Source organism: Cibotium barometz, chromosome 2 (assembly GCF_041138505.1).
Source record: "Cibotium barometz isolate CiBa-2024 chromosome 2, ASM4113850v1, whole genome shotgun sequence".
Taxonomy (NCBI): domain Eukaryota; kingdom Viridiplantae; phylum Streptophyta; class Polypodiopsida; order Cyatheales; family Cibotiaceae; genus Cibotium; species Cibotium barometz.
The window spans coordinates 6,761,082-6,775,237 of record NC_141047.1 but is presented as its reverse complement, the minus strand read 5'-3'; positions in this window follow the sequence as shown (position 1 = coordinate 6,775,237).

Below are 14,156 nucleotides of genomic sequence, written 5' to 3'. Positions count from 1 at the left end.
GTCCACCTCCTCCCCTAAGACAAACTCCGCATATAATTGCTTTGCGAAGTATATGGGAATCTGGCGGTTGTTCGGCATCCTCCCATATGCGGCAACATATCGACTATAGATATGTGCCGCCATACGAGGATGCGAACACCGCGAAATAGTAAGGGGCTTGCCCGCCCCAGGCCTCATCCCACGACTATCGAGGAAAAGATCTAAGTAAGCTCCATCCCTAATCGAAGCAAGATCACAGACCTGACGATATGTCAGGCCATGTGACACAGGAGCAGGGCGATGGTGGGTCATCTACATAAACAATATCGTGAAGGCTACGAAGGGACGAAAGCATCGCCTCCAAGTCTGCCATGATATGTAATGTAGACGGTGTGTCTCTCTAGCACTCCTACGGATAGCCGCTAACTCGCGGTCTATCTCTGCGATGAGGTCCGCAATAGATGAGCGGCCCTCCTCGTGGCCCTCTTCGTGTGACTCCATGCTAAAACCTAAGCCTAACACAAAGGTCCAATGTGAAGGGTCTAATGCTTAGTGCTAAGTAGCACTAATGAAGCAATAAGACAATGCTAATGGGCCCACTAATGCTAATCCAAATCAAGAGAGCAAGGAGAGTGAAAACGACTTGTGACAATGAGGCAAAAAAAAAGTTTTTCGGTTTTATAACCTCGATCGAGGTTCGGTAGCATCATGCAATTTAGGGTTTGCAAGATTAATGCTCTGGATATTAGGGTTAGTGCAACATACGGCCAAGATACACACTTAATTTTAGGGTTGGTGAAGGATCGATGGCTAAGATTTGATATTACTACCTCGTTTGAGGTACGTGGACGGCTACGATTTAAAGTCATTACCACGACCAAGGTATGTCGACGGTCGAGATTCATTATATACCTCAATCGAGATATTTAAACGGCTGAGATCGAATCTTCCAACGTACCTGAATGGACGGTAGAGATTGCGTAAACGTATCTCGAACGAGATATTTGGACGGTGGATATTGCATTTACGTATCTCGAACGAGATATTTGGATGGTGGAGATTGTATCTCTGTATCTCGAATGAGCTATTTGGACAGTGGAGATTGGATCTCAATATCTCGTTCGAGATAAGTGGACGGTGGAGATTGTATCCCATTACCTCGAACAATGAATGGTCGTGATTTGATTTTAATTTCTCGTTCGAGATATGTGGACGATGGAGATGTGCTAGTCAAATATGCCTAGGGGGATACAGCGTGGCCCTGATGTGGATCGTGGCATAGATATCTCGATCGAGATAATGTGGTGGCGGTGACATGTAATGGTGACATGGATGATGACTGGAAACCCGGACCTGCTAGCATGGCATTAGTTGGCATCTCGATCGAGATATGTCGATTTAGGCTTGGGAGGCACGTGTCGTGTTTTATAGAGATATGGTCATTGTTATATGCCATCTAGAATGCTGCTTATGTCAGGTTAGGAGTGGTTATCCGTGAGTAGATGGTTATGGTGGAGGAGGATCCCTTGATCTTCTCACTATTATTTTCTTGCAAAAGAGAAGTTACCTTTCGCTTTAATAGTGGGGAGCTTGTGGAAAGTCCTCAGAAGCTATCATTGAAAAGGGGCACTATCCACCCTGCTTGTCTAAGCTGTATTGTAGGAGGTCTTAACAATGTTCTAATATTACAAGTTGTATTTTTTGTCTAAGATTGTGTTGTTGTTTTCTCTTGGTTGGCTTGACATATGCGAGGTAAGCGGCCTTAGTCATTCAACCTCATGTTTATTGCACCCTTGGGTGCCGGGTTTAGGAAATGGACTTATGCATAGAGATATGGGGTATTGTTATATTCCATTCAGAATGCTGTTTATGTTGGGTGAGAAGTGGTTATCTGTGAGTAGGTGGTTATAGTGGAGGGGGAGCCCTCGATCTTCTTAGTATCCTTCGCTTCCAAAAGAGGAGTTACCTTTGGCTTTAATAGTGGGGAGCGTGTGGAAAGTCCTTAGAAACTATCATCCAAAAGGGGCACTGTCCACCCTGCTTGTCCAAGCAGTATTGTAGGAGGTCTTAACAATGTTCTAATATCACACGTTGTATTCTCTGTCTAAGCTTTAAGTATGGCTTGGGTTAGAGAAATTGTGTTTTGCTACCTATGCATGTATGTAGCAACAATGTCGATCGACCCGTCACGAGATCCCGATGTGGCCAATGTGTAGTATCCACTATAATTGAGCGTTATGGGCAGCAAGCTTGGTCACAGTTTACACAGACATAGGTATGGTTCCATCAAACCTTTTCACATACACAAACTTAATCTTTTATGCATTATATTTGTCTTATATTTTAATCTTATATGTAGGCAAGCTTGTAGTCGGCGGGCCAGTCGATGCCATGGGGGCAGACTACCCCACTTGGGCAGTCGACGCCGTGGGGGGGAAATCTACCCCACTTGCTTAGTCGAGGCAGACCACGCCTTTGGTAGGCACGGGGTCGAGTGGTGCAGGCCCATCATGGTATGGTTGTGATGAGCCTACACCACCTTCCTCTACTAGAGCTACCCCCACTCCCTCACGTCCATCTTCACCACCACCACGACAACATAGTAGGGATTATGGGGGGGTAGTAGATATTCTAGCCGGGGGGGAGGGGGGGAGTTGGCTGCTTTGGCTTTGGCAAAAGCAGCACTAGGTCTCCCGATGCATCTCCCCAACAGGGGGCCTCATCATTTACACATTATTATGAGCCAGCCCCCAGGAGACCCATTCCACCGTTTGATCAACGCCTCCTACCATGGATATGGATGATGCCTCCTACCATACACCATGGATATGGATGATGCCCTTGTGAGAGTGATGGATGCACGAGGTAAGCAAGCCATGAATCGTATGCATGTACTTGGCAAACTTGGAGTTCGTAAACTCCTTCAAAAAGTGGAAAGCACAAGATGAACTTTCTAAGCAATATGTTATCGATGTGCTTAAGTCGGAGTTTCCCATGCCACATGTTTTTTTACTATTTACAGGGTGCCTGAGTGGACAAAATTGGGCATCCTAGTCCTACAACCACCCCTATGTTGATCACATTTGGTAGAGGTTCCAAGCTAGGCAGGAATGGCAAGCGTCTATTTGCTCTTCTAAAAGCTCTTCTCTCATCCTTTCGTCTATTGATTGCATCCTCGTATCTCCCAATCCACTTCTCCATGATGGAACTATTTAGAATGCATGATGTATTCACCTTGTGGCATAATGTTTCATCTAGTCTTCGTCGCCTTCCTTTTTCTCCCTGAGGCACATTAGTGATTAGCCGATCATCCTCCTCATTGCTCCATAATTGTGGCATGGAAGGATCTAAGCGAGATAGATGTTTTGAGATGTACACAAGAGACTCTTTCATCAACCATCACTCTGCCATGCTTGCTTCTGGCCTTACTCTTTGTCTCACAAATTCCTTCAAGGTTTGATAAACCTTTCAAGGAAAAACATCCATCGAAAATGAACAACACCACACAATTCCACTTCATCAACCAAATGCACCACTTTTTTGAGACGAGCCATCTCAATGGATGTAGGATCTATCTCCTTTAAGGATATGTACCTACATACATAGCAATTACGTGTACTATTTACCAATACATAACTTGTAAGTGCATAAGAATTTTAAATAAGCAATATAATTTAGTGAATTGACGAGAAAATTTATACCTCACCAAGCTTCCCATTTTGTAAATAGCCTCTCTCACCTTCTTGTCTCTCCACAACCAACTATAGCTATTGGAAGAATAAACTATGCATAGAAAAAAATGGAAGTTAGTATATGAGCTTACAAATTATGTACCACAAAGAGAAAATGAAAAAGCGAATATTTATATACCTATAATATCTTGTGCCAATCATGTGTCTTGAGGCCATGTAATTAATCCTCTCCTTTCTTTTTGGTCTTTGTGAAGGCACCCTTCAATGAATGCATTACTCCCGTTAGTGTACGAAATAAGGCGATCACACTTTTCACCTTATTGTGCTCCCTCTTGGTTAATACCCATGGTGCCTTGGTAGGATATTTTACCACTCTCACTTTTAATTGGCCATGCACTTTGAAGGCGTCCAATGTTTTGTAAGTCATCCCTTGCACCCTTTGTATCTGTTTTACCAATTAAATGGTCCCAAATATTTGTTGCCACATTCTTGAAGATATGCATGGGATCTAAGAGATGATTGATCTTCATGTCATACCAATATGAAAGTCGATAGACGATTGAGTGTGTAGACATCCCATTTGGTGGTAGATTGGGAGTGCTTATCTATGCCTTAGACCAATCTCTACCTCTCATCACATGTGGTGAGACATCATGTGGCACATACCTTGGATGTGAAGGAGGGAGAAATCGATGATGTTATCATACACTACCTTCTTAAGTGTAGAGGGTCTTTCCGGAAACAAGCGATGGTCTGCAAATCAGACATGCATGATGTCCGGAGGTTGCCAAACCTATTCTAATTGACATGATTGAGATAGAGATATAAACTTAAAGTTTAAAGGCTAAAACTTATGCATATAAGGTTCAAGTAGGTTCCCGAGCACTCCGAGAACCCGAGATAGTCATGCATCGTCCAAAGCAAAACTCCTTTCACCTCCACCTCATGCCTATTTATTGGCCTTGAAACGTCATGCACTTTGATACCTCGCCATAGTGTCTCAAACTCCTCAATCAAATACTCGAGGTATACATCGATGTTTGCCACCTTATATTTGCGTGGTACAAGGAGAGCAACCATGGTATGACCTTTCTTGATTGCCACCCATGGAGGGAGGTTGTAATTCACCAATACAATAGGCCAAGTAGACCATGATGTGGACTTAAAGCCAAATGGGTTAACACCATTCATGCCCAAGCCAAGACGTAAGTGATGAAGCTCATCTTTAAACTCTCGATATTGATGCTCCACATGTTTCCATGCCAGTGCATTAGCTCTACGATCCTCATGATGTCATCGGTCGAGCAATGAGTAGCATGCCACATCATGAATTCTACAATGCCCTTACATTTAAACATGTGTTGGATGCGAGGAATGATAGGGAAGTCTCAAAACCTTTCGGGGAACTTTATAACCTTGCAAATCGTCCCTGTAGCGGCTCTCCCCACATTGTAGACACTGTGTTGCATCTTTACTAACCCCTCTAAATAGCAAACAATCATTGGGACATACATGTATTTTTGTGTAATCCATACCTAGCATAGAGAGCATTTTACGACACCCATCTCATGAGTTCAATAATAGATTCTGAGGGGGAAGAATCTCCTTAAGAAGCCTACTATAACATAGGGTAAGAAATCATATATCAAAATATTAGCAAGGAGAGTATATAGAACATGAAATATTTTCAATAGAATGAGGCAGTCTTACCGAAGAAGACTTGTGACACTTGCATCACTCCATCCATAAGTTGTTTGCAAGTTCAATAGCTCCAAGTTTGCTTGCAATGTGGAGTACGAACATCCCTCATACAAAGGTGTACTTGCCTCTCTATGCAAGGTTTCCTCCTCTTGTGACATTGAAGCTTGCTCACTATCATCTATGATCTCCCGTCTAAAGAAGTCATTCACCATATCATCCATGATGAGATTCTCTTCCTCCTCATGTGGCAATGGTGGAGGCACCTCATTCATTGGTTGGGGGGAAGATGAGTCTTAGCCATGATTTCCATATGAAGCCTTACCACCTTCCCCACTCTACCCGATGTTACCGAATGGTGTGGCATGTTACCTAGAACTCTCCTATGGTTCTCCTCTATGTCATCATCCACACTTGGTCGTGCCACTGCCTCATGAAGACCATATGTTCGTACATGCTCAATTGTTATATATGATGTTGTTGTATATACTGGCCCTTGCATCGATCACACACACATCAAATTTTCCCTCTCAACCATGCCTCGGATCCAACCTCCGGCCCTTGATGATCATTGTCAGACATATTTAACCTAGGCAAAATTTATTTAGGGTTCATACAAAACACACAACAACATCCATGGCTGCAACAAAATTTTACCTAGGTTTTTGCTGCTAGTAGACAGGGATTACAACAGCATTTTTTTGCTACAGAGTAGCAAAAATACACTGCCCAACAGCGAAAATATGCTGCTCAGCAGCGACCAAAGAAACTGTGACTCCTGCCTAAATCGCCCTGCTTTGCTGACAGGTGTCAATACCTAAGTAAGGTTTTGGGCATAGCCTCTCCTTGCATTCCTTGTATGGAAGGTATGGGATCAAAAGAGTGGAGCAGTTTGGGACCAGCAAAGAGAGTCCCAATGAGAGACTCTATAGATATGAGTAAGTTCAAGAATAAAGAAGACATTTGGGTTCCCATTCTTCCTATCTCTCTTAAGAATGTTCACATATGCACTTTGCATGTAGAGATAAGAATACTTGACAAGCTTCTGAGATTGCATCTTGATTATGCATATTCTATTAAACCAACATTGTTGGCAGATCAATGTATTCATAAATGTGAAGCATTGTTATAAAAAATGGGCTTTCATGGGGGTTAGGTTGATTTAAGGAAAGATCCAACAGTTTCAGGGTGTGCAGACATTACCTACTGGGTCAAAGATTCACTTTGATGACAGATCATCAGAGCTTAAAGTGGATCTTCACTCAGAAGGATGTCAACATGCGCCAAAGAAGGTGGATGCAGACCCTGCTGGAATTTGATTTTGAAATCAAGTACCGCCCAGGAAAAGAAAATGTGGTAGCAGATGCCCTCAGCAGAAAAGCCTCCTTGCTTGCAATCACAGTGGTGTCAAATCCATTGATTATTGAAGCAAAAGAGAAGATCATGCAGGATAGATTCTTTGGCGAACCGAGTTCAAGGGTACAGCCTGGATGAAGGAATTATATATTATAATAGCAGGCTATGCATTCCCAATTATGTATTATAATAGCAGGCTATTTATTCCCAATGATGAGGGGACTAAGGGTCAAATTCTGAATGAAGCCCATGATAGCCTTATAGCAGGACATCCAGCTTTCATCAATACCTACATGTCTGTAAAGAAAAACTTCTTTTGGCCTGGACTAAAAAAGGATATACTTAACCATATACGTCAATGCCTGATATGTCAGACAGTCAAAGCCGAGAGAGTAAAAATGCCTGGGAAGTTACATCCATTAGACATCCCCCAGATGAAGTGGGAATGTATCAATATGGATTTTATTACTAGTCTACCTTCGGTGCAATCAGATTACAACTCCATCTTTGTGGTAGTTTGACAGACTAACCAAAGTTGCCCATCTGATTCCAGTAAAAGAAACCTACACTGCAGTGCATGTGGCGAGAGTGTTCCTCAAGGAAATCTTCAAATTGCATGGCCTACCCAAGAGAATAGTAAGTGATCAAGATCCCAAATTCACGTCAAGATTCTGGAGGACTGCATTCTTTGAAGCAGTAGGAACTTTATTGGATCTCAGCACAACTGGGCCACCCCGAGAGACCAATGGTCAAACAGAAAGGGTAAACAAAGTAATCAAAGATATACTTCGGTCATGCTGTGGTGGCAGGGAACCCAAGAAGTGGCTAAGTTATCTGCACCTAGTCGAGTTTGCCTACAATGCTTCTTATCACCAAAGTATCGAGATGAGTTCTTTTAAAGCTCTGTATGGACAAGACTACCTAACACCATTAACTTGGTCCGACCCATTGATTAGGGTCGAGATGTCCATATAGATGCTTGACGACATGGAGCAACAGATGCAGTCAATCCGTAAGGATATAAAAGCTACCCAAGATAGACAGAAGTAGTATGCAGATAAGAAGAGGTCAGACAGAAAATTCAAAGAAGTAGATATGGTCTTCATTCGAGTACGCCCCAAAAGAAGTTCTCTATCTCTTTGGAAGTACAAGAAGTTATCCCCCAGATACTATGGGCCATATCTAATTACAAAGAAAGTAGGTGACTTAGCCTATGAACTTCTTCTGCCTCCTCATCTCAAAGTACATAATGTATTTCATGTTAGCCTACTTAAGAAGTATGTATCGAGCCCGAATCATGTGCTTAATGATGAACTCTTAACTCCTTCAACCCAAGGGCAGATGGAACTCCAACCTGAAGAAATCCTTGATGTTCGAGAGAAGGTTTTCAGGAACAGAATTTTGAGAGAATTATTAGTCAAATGGAAGTTCTATCCCGAACTGATGTGTAATTACCTCCAGTTTGCGAGATGAGGACATCTCACGTTTTTCAAGTGGGAGAGGATGTAAGATTCCTCCCCAGCCCCTCAAGATGTCCAGTTTCTTCCCTTGTAATCAATCCCCCTTTTAGAATAATAAAAGATCTTGTTTCTACCTGTTTTGGCTAGAGAGAGAAAATATTCTAGAGAGAGATAATTCAGTTTTTAGATATCTTTGGATGGCAAAATATCCTTTCTTATTAAAATAAATTCCCCTGAAATAAAAGTTTAAAAAGAAATTGCTAAGGTGCATTAGAAATAAATTATAATTTGCACAAAAGACCTTAGTCGGCTTGAGGGTCCAGATTTTCTGAAAATTTTGGATTAAGGTTCTTATGGACCAATAAGATTAATCCAAATGTAGGGAGGAGATAAATTGAAGAATAAAAGAAACCCCCCCCCCAAAAAAAAAAAAAAGTAAATGCTCACATAAGATGAAGAGTGGACTAAGGACCAAAGAAAAGATTTAGAAAAGCTGAATTTTGACACCTCAGAGTGGTGATCTCTCCTCATGAAGTAGGCACCTTTTTTCTCATCATTACCCCCAATTTTAAATCAATAAAATGAGATATTTCATCTCTCCTCTCTCCTATTTCAAGTCTAGTTCCCAAAAGTAAGCTGAACTGACCCAAAAATGGTCAAAAATTGACCAAACTGATCTAGAAAATTCTAGAATCAGTTTGCTTGGTTAGAGGCTCACTTTTTCCTATAAATAGAAGCCTCCCCCTTTGTAAAAGCTTAATGGTGTTTATGCACTATTACTCTACTCCTGTCGCCGCCCCGTGAACCATCTACATTGAATTTCTTGATAATTCAATTGTTTTCGGCATAATCCTCTCCAAAGTGAATTGGTGGCCACTCTTGCTTCAAAGAAGAGTAGAACCTTCAATCCCTCAAGCCAAAGGAAAGCTTACAAGCTCCATGTAAGCAAATTTTTCTAACTTGTTTAATTTTTAAATCTATGGTTTTCTTGATTTTCATGTTTTACTATTGATTGAATTAAATTCAAATGCTATGCCTTTGGGGAAAAAGCCACCCCTTCTCTTCTTTACATTCCAGCCTTTCTTAATCCTAGAAAGATTATTTAACTTTTCTTATTGTTTACTCTCTTGAATTTTAAAAATTGTGTAGATTAGAGTCCTATACATCTAAATTGGGTTAATTTAAGTCAATTAAAAAATGATAAAAATGAGAAATGGTCAGCCATACAAAGGAGGTTATGGCAAAATTTTCCAAAATTTTGTGGAAAAGAAAGTTAGTTTTTATGTTATTCTGTCAGGCCATGATTCTACAATCTATTGAATCACGACCATGACTGTCTTTCCAGAGAGCTACCATTCATCCTCCTCTAGTACCCTAAACAATTATGTGCTAACATTCATAGTCTAGCCTAACATAAAATTCTAACCATCGTCTGCAGTTCGCATAGAGACAAAAAAGATGATTGGGGGCTAGCATGCTCCATCAAGGGACTTTAGCCATTATCTGAGCAAGCATGGAAATAAGGTGGTAAACCCTTATATCCTCACACATGCCAAGCCACACTCGAGATTCCCTATCTAGAGAGCCACCCCCAAGAACCCGAAGAGCTTCCCCTAGATAAAGATGAATTGAGGAAGGATTAGCAAAACACATGTGATAGTAGAGATAAAGGAGTTATTGCAAAGCTTCGGTTGGGCTCCCCAAAATAGGCAAAGAATAAGAGATTCAAGACCACCCCCTAACACCCGATATCTTTTTCCCCACCACCATCAACCCCAACTCATGTGGAGGGGCACAAGAAAGTATCGCATGCAACATCCCCAGTACTCTACCATTACCTTCATCTCTACAAGAAACCATAACCCTAGAAGTCCATGACAAAGAGAGTCAAGACCACCCCCTCATGCGTTTGATATCTATTTGCCCACCACCATCAACCCAAACTCATGTGGAGGAGCAAGAAAGCACCTAAGAAGAAGTCCCCAATACTCCACCACCGCCTTCATTTCTGCAAGAAACCACAACCCTAGAAGTCCATGACAAAGCCACTCTCCCCAGCATGCCCATCCTAGAGCCTGAGGTATTGAGAACTATATAGAGACAAAAAGAAATCCTACCTCTCCCACCACAACAACAAGACCAAGCGGCACCTCCTCAAGATTCACCTGACCCTTTTGAGTTGGAAGAACTAATTGCTCAAGCCCCCCACACCTAAGCCTCATCTAAACCTTCTTCCTCCAAGAAGCATGAACTGAAAGCATTCAATTCAGTTCTGGTGAGGAGGTGGAAATGGCAGCTCAAAGCAGCAAAAGCGGGAAGAAGATCATAACAAGGAGAACTTTTTCAAGCCACTTCTCCTCTAGCCAAGACATGGACACAACAGCTATGAGCTCGAGAAGGTACTTCTTCATTGCCTCTACCCATAGTACAATAGGGTAAAAGAGTACTTGAAACATGGCAAAAGAGAGGACTACGAGATGGAGGCCTATGTCTCAGACCTCAGCATCTTATCAACACACAGATGATGGAGCACAATTTCCACATGAAAGCCTCTGCCAACCTCATACTCAAAATACATGCTATCACCCTAACAAACATCAATACACAAGTGATGGCAGAGATCGATCACGTCACCAGAGAAGCTGAGCTTAAGCATAAGGAGTTGGCCGATGTTGGCCAAGCCCTCACCACACAAATACAAGCACTCCCATAAACAAGAAGTGATGAATGAAAGATCCCACCATACAAAACTCCATATCCAGGTGGAGAGCCTCACCGAACAACATAAGCTCGAAGTCACTGACTTGCACGTGAAGGAACATACCTAAATGCTGGACATATAGGCAAAGCTAACCAATGAGGAGGATAGCCATCGTGCCCTTGAAAAAGGACTAGAGGGCAAGAAGAAGGAACTGCAAGCTATTGAAATGGGCTTAAAGGCAAAAATGGTAGCCTTGGAAGGTCAACTAGGACATGCTAAAGATATATATGAGATAAGGTATGAAAATTATGAAATCTAGGCAAAAGATCTTAAAGAATCCCTACACGACTTGCTAGAAAAGGTAACAATGCTACAAAGCCATCTCACATTTGAATGATAAAATTTGGATGCCCACATAATAACAATAGAACTACAGGCTGAAGTGGTGGACGAGATGCCTCGTCACTCATAACCTACTGCTGCTAACTGAATCCCCCCAACAAAGGGAAATGGAGGTGGCCAAAGACTTAGCCAACCAAGAAGCTTAAGTAACAACTGTCTAACAACAACTCTGCCAGCACAGGGAACTGGTCGTCCCAAACGATGATGGCAGCCCCTCTGGTTAACCTTCCAGTGAAATACCACATGGTATGCTGATACCACATTCATAATGGCTATATTTACGGGGGCTCTCATGCTAAGGGAGGGATAAGCTATATATGTATATCCCCTACACCTAATTTTACTTAACTTTTGATCTTTAACTAACTTTAATGCTCCTTTAATGAGGGTGAAGAGCTCCTAGAGCTTATGAAACCCATTAACATTAATTCTTGTATTTCTCCCCTTCCTACAATATAAAAAAGCCTTGATTGGATGCTCCAACGTGGAAACAAGGTCTTTATATTTCAGAAGAGGGATAGATTACAGAGGAATATGCTGGACATTTTGAGAGGCTGGGGAGGAATCTTACAACAATTGTCTTAATTGTTCCTTAAGTTCTATGGCTTCAGGGAGACTGGCATCTTGGTATGCACGCTGAGCCATTGGCTGAGCTTTGGGGGTTAGCTCGATCTCATGATCTACTTCATGAGACGGAGGCATTTCAGTCAGCTCTTCAAGAAACACATTTGCATACTCACTTAACCACTCTGGTTCTTTAGCCTTGCATTTTATGTCTATTGGATTCATTTTAACGATATACACAGCTTGCCTCTTTCTGAGCCCTTTTAATAATTTGGAAGCCTTGACCAATTGTAGCACTAGGGATCCGGAAATTCCAATTCCTTGAACTTTATTCCCGTGAAGATCAAGGAAAGAGATGGTTACTACAATGAATGTCAGCCTGATTGTTTTGGATCCAATCCTTTCCAAGCATTCTATCATAGATTTCATATATCTTTTGATACATTGAATATTAAATGTAATGTGTTTCTATGCTTCTTTTTTTCATAATGTATAGCTCTACATGCATAAGAGCTCTATGCATGCTATGTAAAACTGTATATCTTTATGCATTTAAAGATTATGCATTACACGTAAGCAGTCATCTACCTCACAGACTCACACCACCCTATATAAGAGCGGGTTCACACACACATACATACACACTCAGAGGGGGTGTTCACACACCATCCGCATAGTAAAAAAGGTGTTGCTAGCCGGTCTAGCTCCCAGTGGAGGGGGGGTGGGGGGTTGTCCTGGTGCATCATATAGCTCTCTAGCATAAGCATGCCATGCCTCAGGTGCAGTAATCAGAGTACCAGGTTGTCTCTCCTGTAACTTCTGGGAGAGTGAAGAACCCTGTGCAGAGGTTTACCTATGATGGTTATGTGGCACATCACTATGCATACATGGCAAAGGTTGTGCAGGTTGTAGAGCCCACATGCATTGATGAGGCTGTTGGAAATGTGTATTGGGAGAAAGCTATGGATGAGGAGATGGATGCACTATATGGAAATGAAACTTGGGATTTAGTGCAATTGCCTGAAGGCAAGAAAGCCATTGGATGCAAGTGGGTGTACAAAGTTTGATTTCTGTGTTTTTTTTGTGCATTTTATGTTAACTCGGTGGCATCGATCAGCATAGTGCGCGGCCTGTGAAGCAGAAGATGATGAATTAGGGTTAATCTTTGGTGAATTATTGGGGTTACTCTCTTCAAACAGGCCAATCAATTTGGCTACGTTTAATAGTCTCTAACTAATCCAAAGACTACTTTGAGTGATTTTACTACTTTTAACTAAATAACATGCTATTTTAGAAGTTTATATATTGCTATCAATATTTCTAGCAATATACACTCATGTGTTTGGCTTTTGGCACTCTGCTTATTATTGATTGTTACCACTTTTAAGTGCTATTAGCAGTCTATTAAGTACCTTAACCAGTTCACCAAATAGACAAGGCTAGTATTGTGTATACTGATTGTTAGCAGTATATACAATACACACTACTTTTATGAAATCCATACACTGATTTGAATGATTCTTATTATCTTTTTTACATGCCTATAGACTCCTTTATGTGCTTTAAAGTAGTCTAAAGGCTAATCTTTTAATGGTCTTTTCAAAAGAGTAGTCTAAAGGCTACTATTTTAATGGTCTTTTCATTGCCTTAGCAGTGAAAAAACTACTTTTACTGGTCCACAGGATGCCTTGATTACTTTTTTAGTAGTTCATATACGGTTTTTAGCAATCTACATATTGTTTTTATGTAGTCCATACATTGCTTTATGTAGTCCATACATTGTTATACATTGCTTTGAATGTTTATACTTGTCTATTGTTATGGCCCCATGTCAAGTAGCTTGTAATAGCATGTGGGAGCTTGACTGGATGCAGAGTCTGTATGTCAGAGCGCAGACGGTGGGTGTATCCGGGTTCTAGGGGTGAGGGCACTCAAGTCGGAGCACTTAGGCGGTCGGGCAGGCTTATGGGCGGTCAGGCCCCTATAAGTTCCCGGGAGTGTGGTGTTATCCACATTCTCATCTATGGCTGGGTGTGACTAGAGCTCCTTGTCCTCTTGTGCTATGGCGACGATTACAACAGCGTAGCATTGGTTTCACAGTGGCACTTCGATCTGTTGTCCCTCTCTTGCTTCTTCTCACGTGTGATCGAGCTCCGAAAAAGATAAGCCTTATCTCATCTTTAAAAATAAAATAAAATGGTTCAAGTTCTCTAGTTCTACACGACTATAAAAGATGTAAAGCTTTTGAAGAGGGATCAATTGAGGTCTCTCTTTGGTTAGCTGTATATAGTGGAATGGCAACTC